At 48.6% G+C, this 24,023-nt stretch overlaps 1 protein-coding gene across 5 annotated transcripts in view; it reads left to right on the top strand.

Moving 5' to 3' along the window:
- Nucleotides 1–3,348: 3,348 nt before the first annotated feature.
- Nucleotides 3,349–24,023, top strand: part of KLHL12 (kelch like family member 12) — an 84,187-nt gene continuing 63,512 nt past the window's right edge. Inside the window, exons 1-2 of one of the 5 annotated variants that reach the window (XM_069756413.1) lie at nucleotides 3,349–3,821; nucleotides 17,293–17,405. The gene's annotated coding sequence lies outside the window, so the exon portion shown is untranslated. Of the gene's footprint in view, nucleotides 3,893–17,292; nucleotides 17,406–24,023 lie in introns of all 5 variants that reach the window. The other 4 variants (XM_069756414.1, XM_069756411.1, XM_069756412.1 and 1 more) reach the window with 4 other exon arrangements.

Here is a 24,023-nt window from a genome sequence, read left to right as displayed (position 1 = left end):
GGCCTCAGTGTCCTCCCTCTTTGCACTGACCCCTGTAATGTCATTATTCCCGGGCCTCAGTGTCCCCCCTCTTTGCAGTGACCCCTGTAATGTCATTATTCCCTGGCCTCAGTGTCCCCCTCACAGCAGTGACCCCTGTAATGTCATTATTCCCGAGCCTCAGTGTCCTCCCTCTTTGCAGTGACCTCTGTAATGTCATTATTCCCTGGCCTCAGTGTCCTTCCTCTTTGCAGTGACCCCTGTAATGTCATTATTGCCTGGCCTCAGTGTCCTCCCTCTTTGCAGTGACCTCTGTAATGTCATTATTCCCTGGCCTCAGTGTCCTCCCTCTTTGCAGTGACCTCTGTAATGTCATTATTCCCTGGCCTCAATGTCCCCCCTCTTTGCAGTGACCCCTGTAATGTCATTATTCCCTGGCCTCAGTGTCCCCCTCACAGCAGTGACCTCTGTAATGTCATTATTCCCTGGCCTCAGTGTCCCCCTCACAGCAGTGACCCCTGTAATGTCATTATTTCCTGGCCTCAGTGTCCCCCTCACAGCAGTGACCCCTGTAATGTCATTATTTCCTGGCCTCAGTGTCCTCCCTCTTTGCAGTGACCCTCTGTAATGTCATTATTCCCTGGCCTCAGTGTCCCCCTCACAGCAGTGACCTCTGTAATGTCATTATTCCTGGGCCTCAGTGCCCCCCTCACAGCAGTGACCCCTGTAATGTCATTATTTCCTGGCCTCAGTGTCCTCCCTCTTTGCAGTGACCCTCTGTAATGTCATTATTCCCTGGCCTCAGTGTCCCCCTCACAGCAGTGACCTCTGCAATGTCATTATTCCCTGGCCTCAGTGTCCCCCCTCTTTGCAGTGACCCCTGTAATGTCATTATTCCCTGGCCTCAGTGTCCCCCCTCTTTGCAGCGACCTCTGTAATGTCATTATTCCCTGGCCTCAGTGTCCCCCTCACAGCAGTGACCCCTGTAATGTCATTATTCCCTGGCCTCAGTGTCCCCCCTTTTTGCAGTGACCTCTGTAATGTCATTATTCCCTGGCCTCAGTGTCCCCCCTCTTTGCAGTGACCCCTGTAATGTCATTATTCCCTGGCCTCAGTGTCCCCCTCACAGCAGTGACCCCTGTAATGTCATTATTCCCGAGCCTCAGTGTCCTCCCTCTTTGCAGTGACCTCTGTAATGTCATTATTCCCTGGCCTCAGTGTCCTTCCTTTTTGCAGTGACCCCTGTAATGTCATTATTGCCTGGCCTCAGTGTCCTCCCTCTTTGCAGTGACCTCTGTAATGTCATTATTTCCTGGCCTCAGTGTCCTCCCTCTTTGCAGTGACCTCTGTAATGTCATTATTCCCTGGCCTCAATGTCCCCCCTCTTTGCAGTGACCCCTGTAATGTCATTATTCCCTGGCCTCAGTGTCCCCCTCACAGCAGTGACCTCTGTAATGTCATTATTCCCTGGCCTCAGTGTCCCCCTCACAGCAGTGACCCCTGTAATGTCATTATTTCCTGGCCTCAGTGTTCCCCTCACAGCAGTGACCCCTGTAATGTCATTATTTCCTGGCCTCAGTGTCCTCCCTCTTTGCAGTGACCCTCTGTAATGTCATTATTCCCTGGCCTCAGTGTCCCCCTCACAGCAGTGACCTCTGTAATGTCATTATTCCTGGGCCTCAGTGCCCCCCTCACAGCAGTGACCCCTGTAATGTCATTATTTCCTGGCCTCAGTGTCCTCCCTCTTTGCAGTGACCCTCTGTAATGTCATTATTCCCTGGCCTCAGTGTCCCCCTCACAGCAGTGACCTCTGTAATGTCATTATTCCCTGGCCTCAGTGTCCCCCCTCTTTGCAGTGACCCCTGTAATGTCATTATTCCCTGGCCTCAGTGTCCCCCCTCTTTGCAGCGACCTCTGTAATGTCATTATTCCCTGGCCTCAGTGTCCCCCTCACAGCAGTGACCCCTGTAATGTCATTATTCCCTGGCCTCAGTGTCCCCCCTTTTTGCAGTGACCTCTGTAATGTCATTATTGCCTGGCCTCAGTGTCCTCCCTCTTTGCAGTGACCTCTGTAATGTCATTATTCCCTGGCCTCAGTGTCCTCCCTCTTTGCAGTGACCTCTGTAATGTCATTATTCCCTGGCCTCAATGTCCCCCCTCTTTGCAGTGACCCCTGTAATGTCATTATTCCCTGGCCTCAGTGTCCCCCTCACAGCAGTGACCTCTGTAATGTCATTATTCCCTGGCCTCAGTGTCCCCCTCACAGCAGTGACCCCTGTAATGTCATTATTTCCTGGCCTCAGTGTCCCCCTCACAGCAGTGACCCCTGTAATGTCATTATTTCCTGGCCTCAGTGTCCTCCCTCTTTGCAGTGACCCTCTGTAATGTCATTATTCCCTGGCCTCAGTGTCCCCCTCACAGCAGTGACCTCTGTAATGTCATTATTCCTGGGCCTCAGTGCCCCCCTCACAGCAGTGACCCCTGTAATGTCATTATTTCCTGGCCTCAGTGTCCTCCCTCTTTGCAGTGACCCTCTGTAATGTCATTATTCCCTGGCCTCAGTGTCCCCCTCACAGCAGTGACCTCTGTAATGTCATTATTCCCTGGCCTCAGTGTCCCCCCTCTTTGCAGTGACCCCTGTAATGTCATTATTCCCTGGCCTCAGTGTCCCCCCTCTTTGCAGCGACCTCTGTAATGTCATTATTCCCTGGCCTCAGTGTCCCCCTCACAGCAGTGACCCCTGTAATGTCATTATTCCCTGGCCTCAGTGTCCCCCCTTTTTGCAGTGACCCCTGTAATGTCATTATTCCCTGGCCTCAGTGTCCCCCCTCTTTGCAGCGACCTCTGTAATGTCATTATTCCCTGGCCTCAGTGTCCCCCTCACAGCAGTGACCCCTGTAATGTCATTATTCCCTGGCCTCAGTGTCCCCCCTCTTTGCAGCGACCTCTGTAATGTCATTTTCCCTGGCCTCAGTGTCCCCCTCACAGCAGTGACCCCTGTAATGTCATTATTCCCTGGCCTCAGTGTCCCCCTCACAGCAGTGACCCTCTGTAATGTCATTATTCCCTGGCCTCAGTGTCCCCCTCACAACAGTGACCTCTGTAATGTCATTATTCCTGGGCCTCAGTGCCCCCCTCACAGCAGTGACCCCTGTAATGTCATTATTTCCTGGCCTCAGTGTCCTCCCTCTTTGCAGTGACCCTCTGTAATGTCATTATTCCCTGGCCTCAGTGTCCCCCTCACAGCAGTGACCTCTGTAATGTCATTATTCCCTGGCCTCAGTGTCCCCCCTCTTTGCAGTGACCCCTGTAATGTCATTATTCCCTGGCCTCAGTGTCCGCCCTTTTTGCAGTGACCCCACTCCAGCCACTTCTGTCATGAGGAGACTAGAATGGAGTGTATGAGGAGCTCCTATGTCGGCTCCATCCTAGTGCTGTCAGTGCTGAGCCGTGTACACTGGTGGAGACCCTCACTAGTATGCACTGTGCAGACATGACGGTCAGCCTGCCGTCTCCCCAGCACCTGTGCCAGCCGGGCTAATGTGCAGCATAAGGAATAGACCCCGGATCCTCAGACGTCCCCATCCTTGGATCCATGTTTGTGTAGCGCGCTCCTAGCTCTGCAGGGATCTTTGCCTCCGAGAAGATGGCGGCCAGCACTTCCGGGATGTCTGGCAACTACTCGCTATAGCGATGTCCCAGGAAGCACAGATATGTCATCAAACACCGCCGGCCACAACAGGAGCCTGAGAAACGGCGCTAGAGCGTGCTGTCTGCATGTGATGTGCCTGCAGAGTGAACGGGAGGACGCGGCCATGTCGTGATAACTGGAAAGCATCAAGGCAAGTATGAGGGAGCGACGACTGACTGCCTGTCCTTCCTACGGAATGTCTGTCTCCATATGCCCCACTGGGTACGTACATGGCATCATGGAGAAGGTTCACAGCATAGAGGGCACATAACTGCCCATTAATTAGCACTGATGGCCTCATTGCAAATAAGGTTGTCATGGCAACGCCTATGGGCTGCTGCAGACAGCTGGAGATGTCATGTCTGGCCCCTGCTATAGTAAGATGGGGCAGAGCTGGCTATGGAAGGGTGAGGGTAGCTGTGGGCAGGGGAGTACAAAGAAAAAACGTATTTATTTGTGTACAAATGTATATGTACGTGTGTGGCAGTATGTGTATATATATATATATATATATAATGTGTACACACACACACACCCGTTGTCCACTGGAGAGGAAAGGCAAAAAAAAAAGAATCCGTTTCACGGCAGATGGATGTGTAGTTGTGGTAAAATGTTGCTGAATATCCGTAGCTGTGTCACGCAGTGGTTTATTTGTGCCATGTGAGTGACTTGTTACTTCTCGCTTCTTGATTTAAGTGGTTGTCGCCTTATTTAGAGGGGAAAAATTGTAAAGTGCTTGTAAAAACAAGTGATCTGGCAATTTATTTGTTATTAAAGAGGTGGTCCACTGCTTGTTAATTGATGACTTTTGCGTAGGATAGGTCATCAATGTCTGATTAGTTGGGGTCTGACACCCAGCACCCCCACTGATCAGCAGATATCGGTGTTGGCAGACGCTGGCCGGATTTATTTATTTGTGGAGCTGGCCGTATTATGATAGTGGCTGATTCTAGGTTCTGCACATTCGCCTCCAAATTAATAAGAGGCGGATGTGTAGTACCCTGCTGCGGCCACCATCAGATGACGGAGCAGCTCCACAAGTATTTTCAGCGACCACCGACACCTATAACAACTGAACAGCGGGGAGGCCGGTTGTCGGACCTCGACCGATTAGACATTGATGACCTATACTGAAGATAGGTCATCAATGAAAAAGTAGTGGACAACTTCTTTAACCCCTTCCCGACCCATGACGCCACGTAGGCGTCATGAAAGTCGGTGCCAATCCGACCCATGACGCCTATGTGGCGTCATGGAAAGATTGCGTCCCTGCAGATCGGGTGAAAGGGTTAACTCCCATTTCACCCGATCTGCAGGGACAGGGGGAGTGGTAGTTTAGCCCAGGGGGGGGGTGGCTTCACCCCCTCGTGGCTACGATCGCTCTGATTGGCAGTTTCACTTTCAACAGCCAATCAGAGCGATTTGTAATATTTCACCTATTATAACGGGTGAAATATTACAATCCAGCCATGGCCGATGCTGAAATATCATCGGCCATGGCTGGAAATACTAATGTGCCCCCACCCCACCACACCGATCAGCCCCCCGATCTGGCCGGTACACTGCTCCGGCTCCCCTCCGTCCAGTGCTCCGCTCCCCCCCCGTGCTCTTGTCCGCTCCCCCCGTGCTCCAATCACCCCCCCGTGCTCCAATCACCCCCCCTGCACTCCGATCCACCCCCCCCGGTGCTCCGTTCCACCCCCCCGTGCTCCGTTCCACGCCCCCCGTGCTCCGTTCCACCCCTCCCGCGCTCCGATTCCCCCCCCCGTGCTCCGATCCCCCCCCCGTGTTCCCCCCCCCACCCCATCATACTTACCGATCCAGCCGGGGTCCCGTCCGTCTTCTCCCTGGGCGCCGCCATCTTCCAAAATGGCGGGCGCATGCGCAGTGCGCCCGCCGAATCTGCCTGCCGGCAGATTCGTTCCAAAGTGCATTTTGATCACTGAGATATAATCTATCTCAGTGATCAAAATAAAAAAATAATAAATGACCACCCCCCCTTTGTCACCCCCATAGGTAGGGACAATAAAAAAATAGACATTTTTTTTTTCCACTAATGTTAGAATAGGGTTAGGGGTAGGGGTAGGGTTAGAGGTAGGGTTAGGGTTTCGGTATGTGCACACGTATTCTGGTCCTCTGCGGATTTTTCCGCTGCGGATTTGATAAATCCGCAGTGCTAAACCGCTGCGGATTTATGGCGGATTTACCATGTTTTTTTCTGCGCATTTCACTGCGGTTTTACAACTGCGATTTTCTATTGGAGCAGTTGTAAAACCGCTGCGGAATCCGCACAAAGAAGTGACATGCTGCGGAATGTAAACCGCTGCGTTTCCGTGCAGTTTTTCCGCAGCATGTGTACAGCGATTTTTGTTTCCCGTAGGTTTACATTGAACTGTAAACTCATGGGAAACTGCTGCGGATCCGCAGCGTTTTCCGCAGCGTGTGCACATACCTTTAGAATTAGGCTATGTGCACACGGTGCGGATTTGGCTGCGGATTCGCAGCAGTGTTCCATCAGGTTTACAGTACCATGTAAACATATGAAAAACCAAATCCGCTGTCCCCATGGTGCGGAAAATACCACGCGGAAACGCTGCGTTGTATTTTCCGTAGTATGTCAATTCTTTGTGCGGATTCCGCAGCGTTTTACACCTGTTCCTCAATAGGAATCCGCAGGTGAAATCCGCACAAAAAACACTGGAAATCCGCGGAAAATCCGCAGGTAAAACGCAGTGCCTTTTACCCGCGGATTTTTCAAAAATGGTGCGGAAATATCTCACACGAATCCGCAAAGTGGGCACATAGCCTTAGGGTTAGGGTTGGAGTTAGGGTTGTGGTTAGGGTTGTGATTAGGGTTATGGCTACAGTTGGGATTAGGGTTAGGGGTGTGGGGGGGTTAGTGTTGGAGGTAGAATTGAGGGGTTACCACTGTTTAGGCACATCAGGGGTCTCCAAACGCAACATGGCGCCACCATTGATTCCAGCCAATCTCGTATTCAAAAAGTCAAATGGTGCTCCCTCACTTCCGAGCCCTGACGTGTGCCCAAACAGTGGTTTACCCCCACATATGGGGTACCAGCATACTCAGGACAAACTGCGCAACAATTACTGGGGTCCAATTTCTCCTGTTACCCTTGTGAATCTAAAAAAATGCTTGCTAAAACATAATTTTTGAGGAAAGAAAAATGATTTTTTATTTTCACGGCTCTGCGTTGTAAACGTCTGTGAAGCACTTGGGGGTTCAAAGTGCTCACCACATATCTAGATAAGTTTCTTGGGGGGTCTAGTTTCTAAAATGGGGTCACTTGTGGGGGTTTCTACTGTTTAGGCACACCAGGGGCTCTGCAAACGCAACGTGACACCCGCAGACCATTCCATCAAAGTCTGCATTTCAAAAGTCACTACTTCCCTTCTGAGCCCCGACGTGTGCCCAAACAGTGGTTTACCCCCACTCATGGGGTATCAGCGTACTCAGGAGAAACTGGACAACAACTTTTGGGGTCCAATTTCTCCTGTAACCCTTGGGAAAATAAAAAATTCTGGGCTAAATAATTATTTTTGAGGAAAGAAAACGTATTTATTATTTTCACGGCTCTGCATTATAAACTTCTATGAAGCACTTGGGGGTTCAAAGTGCTCACCACACATCTAGATAAGTTCCTTTCGGGGTCTAGTTTCCAAAATGGGGTCACTTGTGGGGGGTTTCTACTGTTTAGGCACATCGGGGGCTCTGCAAACGCAACGTGACGCCCGCAGAGCATTCCATCAAAGTCTGCATTTCAAAACGTCACTACTTCAATTCCAAGCCCCGGCATGTGCCCAAACAGTAGTTTACCCCCACATATGGGGTATCACCGTACTCAGGAGAAACTGGACAACAAATATTGGGGTCAAATTTCTCCTGTTACCCTTGGGAAAATTAAAAAATTCTGGGCTAAATAATTATTTTTGAGGAAAGAAAACGTATTTATTATTTTCACGGCTCTGCATTATAAACTTCTATGAAGCGCTTGGGGGTTCAAAGTGCTCACCACACATCTAGATAAGTTCCTTTGGGGGTCTAGTTTCCAAAATGGGGTCACTTGTGGGGGGTTTCTACTGTTAAGCCACATCAGGGGCTCTGCAAACGCAACGTGATGCCCACAAAGCATTCCATCAAAGTCTGCATTTCAAAACGTCACTACTTCACTTCCGAGCCCCGGTATGTGCCCAAACAGTGATTTACCCCCACATATGGGGTATCAGCGTACTCAGGAGAAACTGGACAACAACTTTTTGGGTCAAATTTCTCCTGTTACCCTTGGGAAAATAAAAAATTGCAGGCTAAAAGATCATTTTTGAGAAAATAATTTTTTATTTTTATTTTCATGGCTCTGCGTTATAAACTTCTGTGAAGCACTTGGGGGTTCAAAGTCCTCACCACACATCTAGATTAGTTCCTTTGGGGGTCTAGTTTCCAAAATGGTGTCATTTCTGGGGGATCTCCAATGTTTAGGCACACAGGGGCTCTCCAAACGTGACATGGTGTCCGCTAATGATTGGAGCTAATTTTCCATTTAAAAAGCCAAATGGCGTGCCATCCCTTCCGAGCCCTGCCGTGCGCCCAAACAGTGGTTTACCCCCACATATGGGGTATCAGCGTACTCAGGACAAACTGGACAACAATATTTGGGGTCCAATTTCTCCTATTATCCTTGGCAAATTAGGAAATTCCAGGCTAAAAAATCATTTTTGAGGAAAGAAAAATTATTTTTTATTTTCATGGCTCTGCGTTATAAACTTCTGTGAAGCACCTGGGGGTTTAAAGTGCTCAATATGCATCTAGATAAGTTCCTTGGGGGGTCTAGTTTCCAAAATGGGGTCACTTGTGGGGGAGCTCCAATGTTTAGGCACACAGGGGCTCTCCAAACGCGACATGGTGTCCGCTAACAATTGGAGCTAATTTTCCATTCAAAAAGTCAAATGGCGCGCCTTCCCTTCCGAGCCCTGCCGTGTGCCCAAACAGTGGTTTACCCCCACATATGAGGTATCGGCGTACTCGGGAGAAATTGCCCAACAAATTTTATGATCCATTTTATCCTACTGCCCATGTGAAAATGAAAAAATTGAGGCGAAAATAATTTTTTTGTGAAAAAAAAGTACTTTTTCATTTTTACAGACCAATTTGTGAAGCACCTGAGGGTTTAAAGTGCTCACTAGGCATCTAAATAAGTTCCTTGGGGGGTCTAGTTTCCAAAATGGGGTCACTTGTGGGGGAGCGCCAATGTTTAGGCACACAGGAGCTATCCAAACGCGACATGGTGTCCGCTAACGATGGAAATAATTTTTCATTCAAAAAGTCAAATGGCGCTCTTTCCCTTCCGAGCCTTACCATGTGCCCAAACAGTGGTTTACCCCCACATGTGAGGTATTGGTGTACTCAGGAGAAATTGCCCAACACATTTTAGGATCCATTTTATCCTGTTGCCTATGTGAAAATGAAAAAATTGAGGCTAAAAGAATTTTTTTGTGAAAAAAAAGTACTTTTTCATATTTACGGATCAATTTGTGAAGCACCTGGGGGTTCAAAGTGCTCACTATGCATCTAGATAAGTTCCTTGGGGCGTCTAGTTTCCAAAATGGGGTCACTTGTGGGGGAGCTCCAATTTTTAGGCACACAAATTGGACAACAACTTTCGTGGTTCAGTTTCTCCTTTTACCATTGGGAAAATAAAAAAATTGTTGCTGAAAAATCATTTTTGTGACTAAAAAGTTAAATGTTCATTTTTTCCTTCCATGTTGCTTCTGCTGCTGTGAAGCACCTGAAGGGTTAATAAACTTCTTGAATGTGGTTTTGAGTACCTTGAGGGGTGCAGTTTTTAGAATGGTGTCACTTTTGGGTATTTTCAGCCATATAGACCCCTCAAACTGACTTCAAATGTGAGGTGGTCCCTAAAAAAATGGTTTTGTAAATTTCGTTGTAAAAATGACAAATCGCTGGTCAAATTTTAACCCTTATAACTTCCTAACAAAAAAAATTTTGTTTCCAAAATTGTGCTGATGTAAAGTAAACATGTGGGAAATGTTATTTATTAACTATTTTGTGTCACATATCTCTCTGGTTTAACAGAATAAAAATTCAAAATGTGAAAATTGCGAAATTTTCGAAATTTTCGCCAAATTTCCGTTTTTATCACAAATAAACGCAGAATTTATTGACCTAAATTTACCACTAACATGAAGCCCAATATGTCACGAAAAAACAATCTCAGAACCGCTAGGATCCGTTGAAGCGTTCCTGAGTTATTACCTCATAAAGGGACACTGGTCAGAATTGCAAAAAACGGCAAGGTCTTTAAGGTCAAAATAGGCTGGGTCATGAAGGGGTTAAAGCCCCTTTTCTTTCTTAAGAACATTGGTATTTCTCCTTCGCCTCATTGATGGACACAGCCCGTGGGTGTATGCTGCTGCCACTAGGAGGCTGACACTAAGTTAACACAAAAAAGTTAGCTCCTCCCCTGCAGTATACACCCTCCTGCTGGCTCCCAGAGAACCAGTTTTTGCTTATTGTCCGTAGGAGACACACAGGTCTGGTCTTCAGACCAAAAGATCTTTATTTTATTTTTACAAATTTTTACTTTTTTCCAATTGGAATGAAGGGGCGATGGATCCTTTCAAGGTTCTGATCTCCCCAGACCATCAACAGGCAAGCACAGAGAGTGTCGCCTCTCCGTATCCTCTCCTGCGACGTGGGACGCCAGGCCTGGGCTGAATTTTTTTTTTGGGCAACGGGTCCCTTCTAGGGCACCGATCTCCCCACGCCCCTAACGGACGAGCACATGGAATGTCGCCTCCATGTATCCTCTTCCGCAGCCAGGCCTAATGCTGGACATTTAGCCCTGTCCATCCTAGGAGATTTAACTCCTTGGCTTTTTTTTTGGCATCCGAGCAGCCCCCCACTGCACCACCACTGTTAAAGCGGATGGTACAAGGAGAAGGACGGTCCTTCTCCACCTCCCTTCTAAAGGTATGGTGGATTGAGGGTTTTTTCCCCCTTACCCAGGAACCGTCCAAACCAGCAGCAGCACAGTAGGACTTCAGCAAGCTGCCACGTATCGTGTGTTTTTTTTTTTTTTGTTTTTTTTTCATTCTGAGCATGCGTGAAAGGATTTTCTAGTACTTGAAAAAAACACAAATCTCTCTCTCTCTCTCTCTCCCTCTCTCTCTCTCTCCCTCTCCCTCTCCCTCTCCCTCTCCCTCTCCTCTCCCTCTCCCTCTCCCTCCCTCTCCCTCTCCCTCTCCCTCTCCCTCTCCCTCTCCCTCTCCCTCTCCCTCTCCCTCTCCCTCTCCTTCTCCCTCTCCCTCTCCCTCTCCCTCTCCCTCTCCCTCTCCCTCTCCCTCTCCTCTCCCTCTCCCTCTCCCTCCTCCCTCTCCCTCTCCCTCTCTCTCTCTATCTCTCTCTCTCTCTCTCTCTCTCTCTCTCTCTCTCTCTCTCTCTCTCTCTCTCTTCCCCCCCCCCGACGGATCCGGTCCGTGTACTGGATGCGTTACATCCGTTTGCCAATCTTTTAACAACATCCGTTGAAACGACGCATTCTGACGGCCGCCTGCTGACCGAAGTGTGAAGGAAGCCTAAGACATCTAAAAGTCTATCAAGACTATGGCTATAATTTTTACTTCATGCTCCTCCTGCCAGTCTGCGTTTCTTAAGGCTCTGAGTTTGCCGCTCTGCAATGCCTGTGACCCTGACTGCGCTCAGGAGCCCTTCACCGCCACCAAGCCCAGTGTACCTCGTCACTGTCCAATCCATGGCTTCGCTGGCCAAAGCGATTGAATCCCTCCGTGATCCTTCGGGGGACCGGAGCGTTTGCAGGACTGATGTAGACAGATCCTCCCCAAGCCGGGAGTAATCGGTTAGCAGGGGCTGAAAGCACTCTAGAAGCCGTCGGGCACGTAGAAAACGGATCAGTAGCACGTCTCCTGAGCAGACACTTGCGTTGTCTCTTCAGAGCCCTGTTTCTTGCTCTCCCTCTCCAGAGGTCAGTAGCGAACGCGAATCTGAGTGTGAATCTGATGGTTCCTTAGATCCGGATTCGCCAGATTTTCAGAAAACAGTGGATTTGCTGATTGAGGCTGTCAACCAAGCTTTAAAGGTTGAGGAAGATTCCGACTCTGCTCTAGATCAAACCGTGTCCTTTAGGCTATGTGCCCACATTGCAGAATTTTCCTAATCAAAGCCGGACTCCCCTTGCCAGGAAATACACTTGCGTTTTTTTCATGTATTTGTGATGTTTTTCTCACGTTTTTTTCATGCTTTTTTTTTTTCCATGCGTCCAAATACAATTCTATAGCGGCAAAATCGCCGTGATTCCTCAAAATTAATGAACATGCTGTGTTTTTTTCCGCGATGCGTTTCCGCTGCGGAAAAAAATCGCAGCATGGGCACAAAACTGCGGAATGCCATAAAAATGATGGGATGCGTTTTGTAAGCGTTTTTTAAGCGTTTCCGCAGCAGAAAAACGCTTTAAAAAAAAAAAAAAAAGCAACGTGGGCACATAGCCTTAAAGGGAACCTGTCACCCCCGTTTTTTCAGTATGAGATAAAAATACTGTTAAATAGGGCCTGAGCTGTGCGTTACTATAGTGTATTTTGTGTACCCTGATTCCCCACTTATGCTGCCGAAATAACTTACCAAAGTCGTCGTTTTTGCCTGTCAATCAGGCTGGTCTGGTCATATGGGCGTGGTGACATCGCTGTTTCTTCCCCCAGATCTTGCATATCTTTCCGTTGGTGGCGTAGTGGTTTGCGCATGCCCAACTTCTGAATCCACTGCGCAGGTGAAGAAAAAACGCGCAAACCACTACGCCACCAACGGAAAGATATGCAAGATCTGGGGGAAGAAACAGCGATGTCACCACGCCCATATGACCAGACCAGCCTGATTGACAGGAGAAAACGGCGACTTTGGTAAGTTATTTCGGCAGCATAGGTGGGGAATCAGGGTACACAAAATACACTATAGTAACGCACAGCTCAGGCCCTATTTAACAGTATTTTTATCTCATACTGAAAAAACGGGGTGACAGGTTCCCTTTATGAGGACTAAACGCTCTCATAAGGCATTTGCTATTCATCTTGAATTTAGAGGCATAGGTAATAGGCACAGAGTACGCCCGGATAAACGCTTCACAGGACAAAGGCCTCTTGAAGCAAACACTTTCTCCCGGGCCAAAGACGCATTGTGTCATGATGACGTCATTGTCCCCGTCCCAGAAAGCGAAAGGTTTCAGGGTTTCTATTCAAACCTTTTAGTCTTCCCAAAGAAGTACAGAAAGGTAAGACCCATACTAGACATCAAACAAATTTGTCAAGGTCTGTCATTTCTTCATGGAATCTCTGCGCTCATTTATCACTTCCTTGGAAGAGGATGAATTCTTGGCCTCAATCGACATCCAAGACGCTTACTTACATATTCCAATTTTTTTTTTTCCCCCTCTCAAGAGATTCCTGTGCTTCCCCATTCACGACCTGCATTTTCAATTCACGGTCCTGCCCATCGGCCTTGCTACGGCCCCCAGAGTGTTCACAAAGGTCATGGCGGCTGTCATGTCCATCCTGCACTCTCGGGACGTGATCGTTCTGCCCTATCTGGACGACCTGTTGATCAAGGGTTCGTCTATCCACGACTGTGTGGAGTCTGTTTTCATTACTTGTGATACCCTTTCTCGCCTGGGCTGGCTGATAAACTTATGCAAATCCTTTCCTGTTCTAACCCAACAGATTTCCTTTCTAGGAATGTCCCTGGACTCGTCTCGGGTGTTGGTAATTCTCCCTCTAGACAAATTCTTAGCCCTTCAACGAGGAACCCGTCAGTCTTCCCCCTTACTCCACCCGGTTTGCAATGAGGGTACTAGGAAAGATGGTGGCTGCAGTGGAAGCAGTCTGCACCTTCGTCCCCTACAACATGCCCTTTTGGCAGTTTGGGACAGAAACCCGTTCTCTCTCGACTCCAGGTGCCACTTGTCCTTGCAGGTCAGACAGGCTCTCAGGTGGTGGATGTTGAACTCTTCCCTCAACCAGGGGAAGTCTTTCCTACCCATTCAATGGCTGGTGGTGACTACCGATGCCAGTCTTTCGGGCTGGGGGACAGTCTTCCACCACCACACTGCTCAGAGCCTCTGGTCAATTCAGGAATCGAAGCTAACGATCAATGTTCTGGAGAGCCATGCTATTCGGCTGGCCCTGCAGCAGTTCCATCATCTTCTAGCGGGTCACCTCATCCGTATTCATTCAGACAACGCCACGGCTGTGGCATACATCAATCATGAAGGGGATACCTGCAGCAGGGCAGCCATGTCTGAGGTAACTCTCACATCCTTCGATGGGCAGAGAACAACCACTCAGTGATCTCAGCGGTGTACATTCCAGGAGTGGAAAACTTGACGGCGGACTTCCTCAGCCGTCAGGAGCTTCATCTGGAAGTCTTCAACCAGATCTGTCTTCGCTGGGGGTTCCCAGATGTGGATCTCATGGCGTCCAGACTGAATGCCAAGGTTCCCCAGTTTATAACTAGGTCTCGAGATCCGAAAGCTATCGGGGTCAACGCTCTCGTTGTTTCGTGGCGCCAATTTTGCCTTCCGTACATTTTTCCCCCCTCTACCGTTACTCCCCAGAATAATCAGGAAGATCAAGGCGGAAGGAATCCCAGTGATCCTGATTGCTCCCGATTCACCGCGCGTAGTTCGCAGAGTTGGTACGACTCTTCGCCGACTTACCCTTGAGCCTGCCGGAGCGGCCAGATCTCCTCTCCCGGGGCCCGATCTACCACCAGAACTCGGGGGCCCTTTGTTTAACAGTGTGACCATTGAATCCTGGGTCTTTCCCCAGGCTGGGTTTTCTTAACAGGTCATTTCCACTATGGTTAGTGCCCGTAAACCCACATCGGTCCGTATCTATCACCGTACCTGGAAGACATTTTTTGCTTGGTGCAAGGATCGCAGTTTTCCCCCTCATCTTCTCAGTTCCCACCATTTTAGAGTTCCTACAGGCCGGTCTGGACTCCGGTCTGGCACTTGGCTCTAAGGGCCAAATCTCCACTCTGTCTTATTTCAGAGATGCATCGCGTCAAAACTTCAGGTTAAGACCTTTCTATAGGGGGTGTCACACGTCGCTCCTCCCTATCGCATGATTTAGAGCCTTGGGACCTCAACTTTTTATTATTATTATTATTATACATTTTTATAGCGCCATTTATTCCATGGCGCTTTACATGTGAATACGGGGCAAATATAGACAAATACATTAAACATGAGCAGATAACAAGGCACACGAGTACATAAGGAGGGAGGACCCTGCCCGCGAGGGCTCACAGTCTGCAGGGGGTGGGTGAGGATACACTAGGAGAGGGAAGAGCTGGCTGTACGGCTGTTCAGTAGGTTGAGGATCACTGCAGGCTGTAGGCTTGTCGGAAGAGATGAGTCTTCAGGTTCTTTTTGAAGGTTTCTATGGTAGGCGCAAGTCTGATGTGTTGGGGTAGAGAGTTCCAGAGTATGGGGGAAGCACGGGAGAAGTCTTGGATGCGGTTATGGGAAGAAGAGATGAGAGGGGAGTAGAGAAGGAGGTCTTGGGAGGATCGGAGGTCGCGTGTAGGTAGGTACCGGGAGACCATGTCACAGATGTATGGAGGAGACAGGTTGTGGATGGCTTTGTATGTCAGTGTGAGGGTTTTGAACTGGAGTCTCTGGGCGATAGGAAGCCAGTGAAGGGCTTGACACAGGGGAGAGGCTGGGGAATAGCGGGGGGACAGGTGGATTAGTCGGGCAGCAGAGTGTAGGATGGATTGGAGTGGTGCCAGAGTGCTAGAGGGGAGTCCAGAGAGTAGGAGGTTGCAGTAGTCGAGGCGGGAGATGATAAGGGCATGCACTAGCGTTTTTGCAGTGTTGCGGTCAAGGAAAGCACGGATCCGGGAAATATTTTTGAGTTTGAGACGACAGGAGGAGGCAAGGGCTTGGATATGTGGCTTGAAAGAGAGGGCAGAGTCGAGGATCACCCCGAGGCACCGGGCGTGTGGGACTGGGGATAGTGAGCAGCCATTGACATTGATGGATAGGTCTGGTGGAGGGGTAGAGTGAGATGGGGGAAAGATGATGAATTCTGTTTTGTCCATGTTCAACTTGGTGCTAAGTGCCCTTCAGGAACCTCCCTTTGAACAGCTTCAGGACATTTTGTTGGTTTTTCTGTCCTGGAAGGTTGCCTTCCTTGTGGTCATCACATCGATGAGAATAATTTTGGAAATAGCCGCCTTATCCTGCAGGAGGGCGCCTTTCCTTAATTTCCATCAGGACACAGTTGTCCTCAGGCCATCACCGTCCTTTTTGCCAAAGGTTTTTTCATCCTTCCATATTAATGAGGACATTGTTCTTCCTTCCTTCTGTCCGACCCCTATTCACAGGTTTGAGAGAGCTCTCCACACTCTGGACCTGGTCAGAGCTCTACAAAGGTACGTCTTAAGACCGCGTCCTTCAGAAGAACAGATGCTCTGTTCGATCTCCCAGAAGGTCACAGGAAGGGTCTTGCCGCTTCTAAGGCCACGATAGCCAGGTGGATTCGTTCCACCATCCAGGAGTCATATCGAGTCAGAAGTCAGCCCATCCCAGTGGGGATCAGAGCACACTCCACTCGGGCGGCGGGGGCTCCTACTGTAAAGCTGCGACTTGGCCCAGTTCATATAATATTTCACTCTCAGGCTTCAGCGGATGCGAGTCTGGGCAGAAGAATTCTGCAGGCAGCGGTGGCGCACATTTAGGCAGTTGTTGCATGAAGCCTAATACTTTGTGTTGTTTTCCCACCCAGGGACTTTTTTGGGACATCCCATGGTCTGTGTCCCCCAATGAGGCGAAAGAGAAGCAGGGATTTTTGTGTACTCACCGTAAAATCCTTTTCTCCGAGCCAATCATTGGGGGACACAGCACCCTCCCTGTTAGCGTTATGGCTTATATGGCTTTTGCCTGTTATTTTAAGTTGACATGTTGTACTCTTCTATTTACTGTTTGTTCCTACTGCTTTTGCACCGAACTGGTACTCTGGGAGCCAGCACGAGGGTGTATACTGCAGAGGAGGAGCTAACATTTTTTTTGTGTTAACTTAGTGTCAGCCTCCTAGTGGCAAGCAGCATACACCCATGGTCTGTGTCCCCTAATGAGTGGCTCTGAGAAAAGGATTTTACGGTGAGTACTCAAAAATCCCTGCTTTTAGATTCTAGTAGCAGAAGCCTACCATGCTCAGCGCTTCCAAGCTCTTTTCTATTGAGCTTGTAGTTACTGCCCTGAAGCTGGCCGGATTGCAGGAAGTGCACTGTTAGCTCCCTATCCAGTCAGTTTTAGCACAGTTGCTATCCTCCAATTCTGCAGAGGTAAATTTCCCTATGTTTGTAGCTTGTGAGAATGCACAGTTAGGCCAGGGGACAGCTGTCAATCAAGCAGGAGTGCCCCAGCCCTTTAATACTATTTGATGCTTTCATGGTTTTTTTTTAGTTGCTTTTATTCAATTTACTGGAAGTAATAAGACCCCAATAATTTGTAGAAAAGAATGAAAATTCTATTACAAAGTCATAAACTGCTAGACAACTGTGTTTTTATTCTTAGGATGAAATTTCAAAGTTGACCATGAGGCCTCTTGTCTGATAACAGGCACTTACCCGACTCCTGTCATGCAGCTTTGTGCCTTGAAGATCATTTCCAATAAATAAGCTACTAAGGTAAGATATTGGTATCATCTGACCTTTTGGCCAGGGTCAGCAGTCACTTGCTTAAAGGGTTTCTCCAACAATGTAATCCTGTAATATAATTCAAGCTTCAGCTTATCCTAGTCACATGTTAGGACAGCCTGAAGGTATGCAGCTCTCGAGACGTATCTCAACTGACAGAGGAGCCGTATCACACACATCTCCACTTCTGCCCAGGCAGGAAAATGGTCCGCTTCTAACATCAGATAATTCTGTAATAACTAGCCACTATTAGAGAAGTTTGGGATAAATGGATAGAGAGTCTTCTAAAATTATACTATATTGGTGAAAATGTCACTGTGGATGAACAACTTGTGGCAATCCGATGAAAGTGCCCATTCGAGCAATATATTCTGAGTAAGCAAGCAAAGTATGGCATGAAGATATGGACACTTTGTGACAGCAGCAGTTCATACGCTCTAAACGCTCAGTGTGAGGCAATGACAGGTATTATATGCGAGGGTCGCTATGTGTCCCTCAGGATGTGCATAGAAGCGTATTAAAGGGACTCTGTCACCTGAATTTAGAGGGAACAATTTTCAGCCATAGAGGTGGGGTTTTCGGGTGTTTGATTCACCCTTTCCTTACCCGCTGGCTGCATGCTGGCTGCAATATTGGATTGAAGTTCATTCTCTGTCCTCCGTAGTACATGCCTGCACAAGGAGAAAGGCAAAAAAAAAACCATGTGGCAAAGAGTAAGGCTACTTTCAGATTGCGTTAATGGGACCGCGCTAACGAACAGCGTTGCACGGCGAAATTAACGCCGTGCAACGCGTCCGTTAGCACGCCCATTGGCAGCAATGGGAACGCGCATCGCTAGCGCGTGCCATTTTCGGCACGCGCTAGCGATGTGCCGGTGTTTTGTGACGCGCCTCGGACGCTGCTTGCAGCGTCCGCGGCGCGCCCGAGGTCCGTTCCCCGCTCTCGCAGATCGGGGATCTGCGAGAGCGGGGACGTTAAACGACCCCGAAAAAGACATTGCGTTAGCGCAATCCGCTAGCGCTTAGCGCTAAACGGATTGCCCTAACGCAATCTGAACCTAGCCTAAGCTCCACATTGGGGAAAAAAAATTCCTTCCCGACTCCACATACGGCAATCAGACTAGTTCCCTGGATCAACGCCCTATCAAGGAATCTAGTATATATAACCTGTAACATTATACTTTTCAAGAAAGGTATCCAGTCCCCTCTTAAATTTTAGTAATGAATCACTCATTACAACATCATACGGCAGAGAGTTTCATAGTCTCACTGCTCTTACCGTAAAGAATCTGCGTCTGTTATTATGCTTAAACTTTATTTTCTGCAGACGTAGAGGATGCCCCCTTGTCCCTGTCTCAGGTTTTTGATTAAAAAGATCATCAGAAAGGTCTTTGTACTGTCCCCTCATATCTTTATACATCACCACAGCTAAACAAACCTACTTCTCATCTCTCATATCCTCCCCGTCTCGCAACCCTAAACAGTTATTCAACACCTTCAACTGTCTCCTCCGTCCCCCAGCACCTCCTCCCTCCCTACTCATCTCAGTTGAAGACTTTGCCTCATTTTTCAAGCAGAAGATTGAGAACATCAGAGACAGTTTTAGTCGACAACCCCCAGAGCCGTTCCTCCCAACTACCCAGCCCTCCAAAACCAACTTCTCCACTATTACAGAAGATCGACTCTCCACTCTACTCTCAAGATCGCATGTCACCACCTGTGCACTTGACCCGATCCCTTTCCACTTCATCCCAAACCTCGCCACAGTCTTCATCCCAACTCTAACCCATCTCTTCAACCTATCACTAACAACTGGTGTTTTCCCCTCAAGCTTTAAACATGCCTCAATCACACCTACCCTCAAAAAGCCCTCTCTTGACCCATCCTCTGTACCTAGCTATCGCCCTATATCACTTCTCCCCTATGCCTCAAAACTACTGGAACAACACGTCCATCTTGAACTGTCCTCCCATCTATCTTCCTGCTTCCTTTTCGACCGCTTACAATCAGGCTTCTGGTCACACCACTCCACTGAAACTGTCCTAACTAAGGTTACCAATGACCTATTAACCGCCAAGAGCAAGCGACACTACTCTATCTTCCACCTACTAGACCTGGCCTCTGCCTTTGACACAGTAGACCATTCCCTGTTACTACAGACCCTCTACCTCCTTGGCATCACATACTGTGCCGTATCCTGGATCTCATCATACCTAACTGACTGAACATTAAGCGTTTCCCATTCACACACCACCTCCTCACCTCGCCCCCTATCTGTCGGAGTCCCGCAAGGTTCAGTTCTAGGGCCCCTGCTCTTCTCCATTTACACTTTTGGCCTGGGACAGCTCATAGAATCTCACGGTTTTCAGTATCCTCTCTATGCTGATGACACACAGATCTACATCTCTGGACCAGATATCACCACCCTAGTAACCAGAATTCCTCAATGTCTATCCGCTATTTCATCCTTATTCTCCACTAGATTTCTAAAACTTAACATGGACAAAACAGAATTCATTGTCTTTCCCCCATCTCACGCGACCCCCCCCCCCCCCCCCCGCCAACGAAACTATCTATTACAGTAAACGGCTGTCCACTCTCCCCAGTCCCACAAGCTCGCTGTCTTGGGGTAATCCTTGACACTGATCTATCCTTCAAACCGCATATCCATGCCCTTTCCACTTCCTGCCGCCTTATTTCACGGATCCGTACATTCCTAAACCAAGAATCTGCAAAAACCCTAGTCCATGCCCTCATCATCTCCCGCCTCGACTACTGTAACCTCCTGCTCTGTGGCATCCCCTCGAACACTCTCGCACCCCTCCAATCTATTCTAAACTCTGCTGCCCGACTAATCCACCTGTCCCCCCGCTATTCCCCGGCCTCCCCCCTCTGTCAATCCCTTCACTGGCTCCCCATTACCCAGTACAAAAGCCTAACCATGACATACAAAGCCATCCACAACCTGTTTCCTCCATACATCTGTGACCTTGTCTCCCGGTACTTTCCTGCACGCAACCTCCGATCCTCACAAGATCTCCTTCTCTACTCCCCTCTTATCTCCTCTTCCGACAATTGCATACAAGATTTCTCTCGCACATCACCCCTACTCTGGAACTCTCTACCACAACATATCAGACTCTCACCTACCATCGAAACCTTCAAAAAGAACCTGAAGACCTACCTCTTCCGGCAAGCCTACAACCTGCAGTAATCACCGATCGACCAAACCGCTGCACGACCAGCTCTATCCTCACCTACTGTATCCTCACCCATCCCTTGTAGATTGTGAGCCCTCGCGGGCAGGGTCCTCTCTCCTCCTGTACCAGTTGTGACTTGTATTGTTCAAGATTATTGTACCTGTTTTTATTATGTATACCCCTCCTCACATGTAAAGCGCCATGGGATAAATGGCACTATAATAATAAATAATAATAATACATTCAAATAAGTTCGCCCCTTAGCCTTCGGTTTTTCTAACTAAATAACCCCAAGTGTAATAACCTGTCTTGGTATTGAAGACCCCCACCAGTCCTCTAATAACCTTGGTCGCTCTTCTCTGCACCCGCTCTAGTTCAGCTGTGTCTTTCATATACACCAGAGACCAGAACTGAACACAGTATTCTAAGTGTGGTCGAACTAGTGACTTGTATAGAGGTAAAATTATGTTCTCTTCATCAGCATCTATTCCTCTTTTAATGCATCGCATTATTTTATTTGCCTTTGTAGCAGCTGTCTGACACTGGCCACTAAATCTGAGTTTGTCATCCACCCATACACCCAGGTCTTTTTCATTGACGGTTTTGCCCAGAGTTTTAGAATTAAGCACATAGTTATACATCTTATTACTTCTACCCAAGTGCATGACCTTACATATATTCCCATTAAAGCTAATTTGCTATTTATCAGCCCAAGCTTCTAGTTTACATAAATCATCCTGTAATATAAAATTGTCCTCCTCTGTATTGATTACCCTGCAGAGTTTAGTATCATCTGCAAATATTGAAATTCTTCTCTGTATGCCCCCTACAAGGTCATACTAAATGTTAAAAAGAAGAGCGCACCATACTGACCCCTGTGGTACCCCACTGCTAACCGAGTCCGAGTGTGCTCCATTAATAACCACCCTTTGTTTCCTACCCCTGAGCCAGCTTCTTAACCCACTTACACATATTTTCTCTATCCCCATGATGGCACCACGGAGAGAGGGGTCCGCCCCCAGGGACAGGAAACCTACAGATGAAAAAGGGCATACCTCTCTCCCACATCAGTTGGTTTCCTGTCCCTGACGGGGAACCTACAGCACGTACCTGAAGGATTCTTCGTGGGATTCCAGGGAGCTGGCCGGTCGGTTCCTGACAGGGGGCGCCCTGTCACGGCTGGTTACAGCGGGTTTTCTCCCCCCTTTTATTCCGACCCTGAAGCACCACCGCTGGGGTCGGCGGGCCCTGTGGGTGAGTGTGCCAGGGGAAGGCAGTGAAGAGGTTCCAGCCTGCCTTCCCCGTGGAAAAAAAAAAAAGGGGGAGGAAGGAGGCAGGTGACGGCGGTCACTGATTCAGCCTCTGTACCGCTAGTCAGTACATGGAGGTAGCGGTGGCTATCTTTCCATTGCGGGCACAGGAGCGCTAGAGCAGAAAGCGCCCCACAGCACCGCCACCCAAACCGGAAGTGCGGGGGCAGGCGGAACGAGAGAACGCGCGCACAGGCGTCCCCAATAATATCTTCCCTATAGGACGCCTGTGCCGCGAACCGGAAGTGACGCGCGCGCCTGCGCAGATGGTCGCTTCTGCCGGCGGCAGATTAAAAAACAGCGTTCCCTAAGGAGTAAGCGTGGAAATCCCCTCTTTGCTAAAAAATTGCAGAGTGGAGCCACTATGAGTGGTAGAGAGGAGCAAGAGGCACAGGAGTGTGCACAACTGTCACCTGAACAATTACAGGTGCAGCGGCACCCGCGCTCACAGCATCAGCGGAAGGGAAATGCTTCGTCCCAGCAGCGCAGCAGCAGTGGTCGCTCAGGGTCACAACGCAGCCAAGTCTCTGGGAAATCTACACGACCGGCGACGAATCCAGTGGATGTAGTCCCGAGGCCAGAGACGGTATCTCTCATTCACAAGGGGTGAGTGATCTACGTGAAAGTAATAATGTAATACGAGATTACTTTTTCTTCTAGGGAAGGAAGTGCACAACTAAATCAAAGCACAAAGTTTGTGCGATATGTTCGGAAGAACTACCTTCCTCCTGGGAAAAAAAGCTATGCGGGTCTTGCATAGAAAAAACCATTCAGGAGGAGTCCCCGGCGTTCGCATCAGACCTGAAAACATTAATAAAAAATCAGGTGGAGAGTGCCCTCAAAGGCATTAAAATTCCGAAGGAAAAACGTAGTTCAGGTCATAAGTCTCCTGAACCCAGCATAAACGAATCAGAAAGTGAAACATCTGACTCTAATGATTCATCAACATCCGAGACCTCTTCACTATCGTCAGAAGGGGGACGCAGTTGCTTTCCCATCGAAGAGACAGACGCACTGGTAAAGGCCATTAGAACAACCATGGGTCTGGTAGATGAACGTCCCAAAAGAACAGCACAGGACATAATGTTCAGCGGATTAGAACAGAAGAAAAGAAGGGTATTCCCAATAAATGAGAAGATTCATTCTTTAATCAAGAAAGAATGGAAAAAAACGGATAAAAAAGTTCTCTTGACTCCCAAGAGAAAATACCCGTTCGACGACCCAGCCTGCTCATCCTGGAGCAAGGCACCCAAACTGGATGTGGCCATAGCAAAGGCCTCCAAAAAATTTGCCCTGCCCTTCAAGGACATGGGCACTCTAAAAGAGCCGATGGACAAAAAAGCAGACACTTTCTTAAAACACTCATGGGAAGCAGCAGGAGGTGGTCTAAAACCAGCCATCGCAGCCACTTGCACGGCCCGTGCTCTAATGGTATGGCTTGAACATTTGGATTCCCAGCTAAAGGGAAAAGTCTCAAGAGACACAATACAAAAGTCAGTGTCCATGATGAAAGGGGCAGCAGCTTTTCTGGCGGACGCTTCGGTGGACTCAGTGAGATTAGCAGCCAGGTCGGCCTCTTTTTCCAACCCAGCAAGACGTGCCCTGTGGCTAAAGTGCTGGCCGGGGGACTTGCAAACGAAGACCAAGTTATGCTCAATACCTTGCGAAGGGGAATTCCTGTTTGGATCAACATTAGATGACATCCTCGACAAAGCGGGGGATAAAAAGAGATCTTTCCCCGGGTTCCCTAACCAGTCATATAGACGTTCCTTTCGGAACAGAAAGTTTATGCGGAGAAGACCCCCAAAAGGAAATAAGGATGGATGGGAAGACAGAAGAAATAAAAATAGGGGCTTCTTATTCAACAAACCCCCCCCCCTCCTGATAATAAAAAATCCCAATGAAGGTATTCCCCAGGTCGGAGGGAGACTAGCCGAGTTTCTTCCAGCCTGGGAAAGAATTTCAAACAGCCCCTGGATCTTAAGCATTATACGAGACGGCCTCAAATTCAAATTTCGTGTCCCTCCCGGCAACTTCTTCATGATAACGCCTCAAAAACAGTCACACGAACAGTCAGCTCTCCAGAAGGAAATTCTGAAC

Source organism: Ranitomeya imitator, chromosome 3 (assembly GCF_032444005.1).
Source record: "Ranitomeya imitator isolate aRanImi1 chromosome 3, aRanImi1.pri, whole genome shotgun sequence".
NCBI lineage: Eukaryota > Metazoa > Chordata > Amphibia > Anura > Dendrobatidae > Ranitomeya > Ranitomeya imitator.
This window is presented reverse-complemented; position numbering and strand designations above follow the sequence as displayed.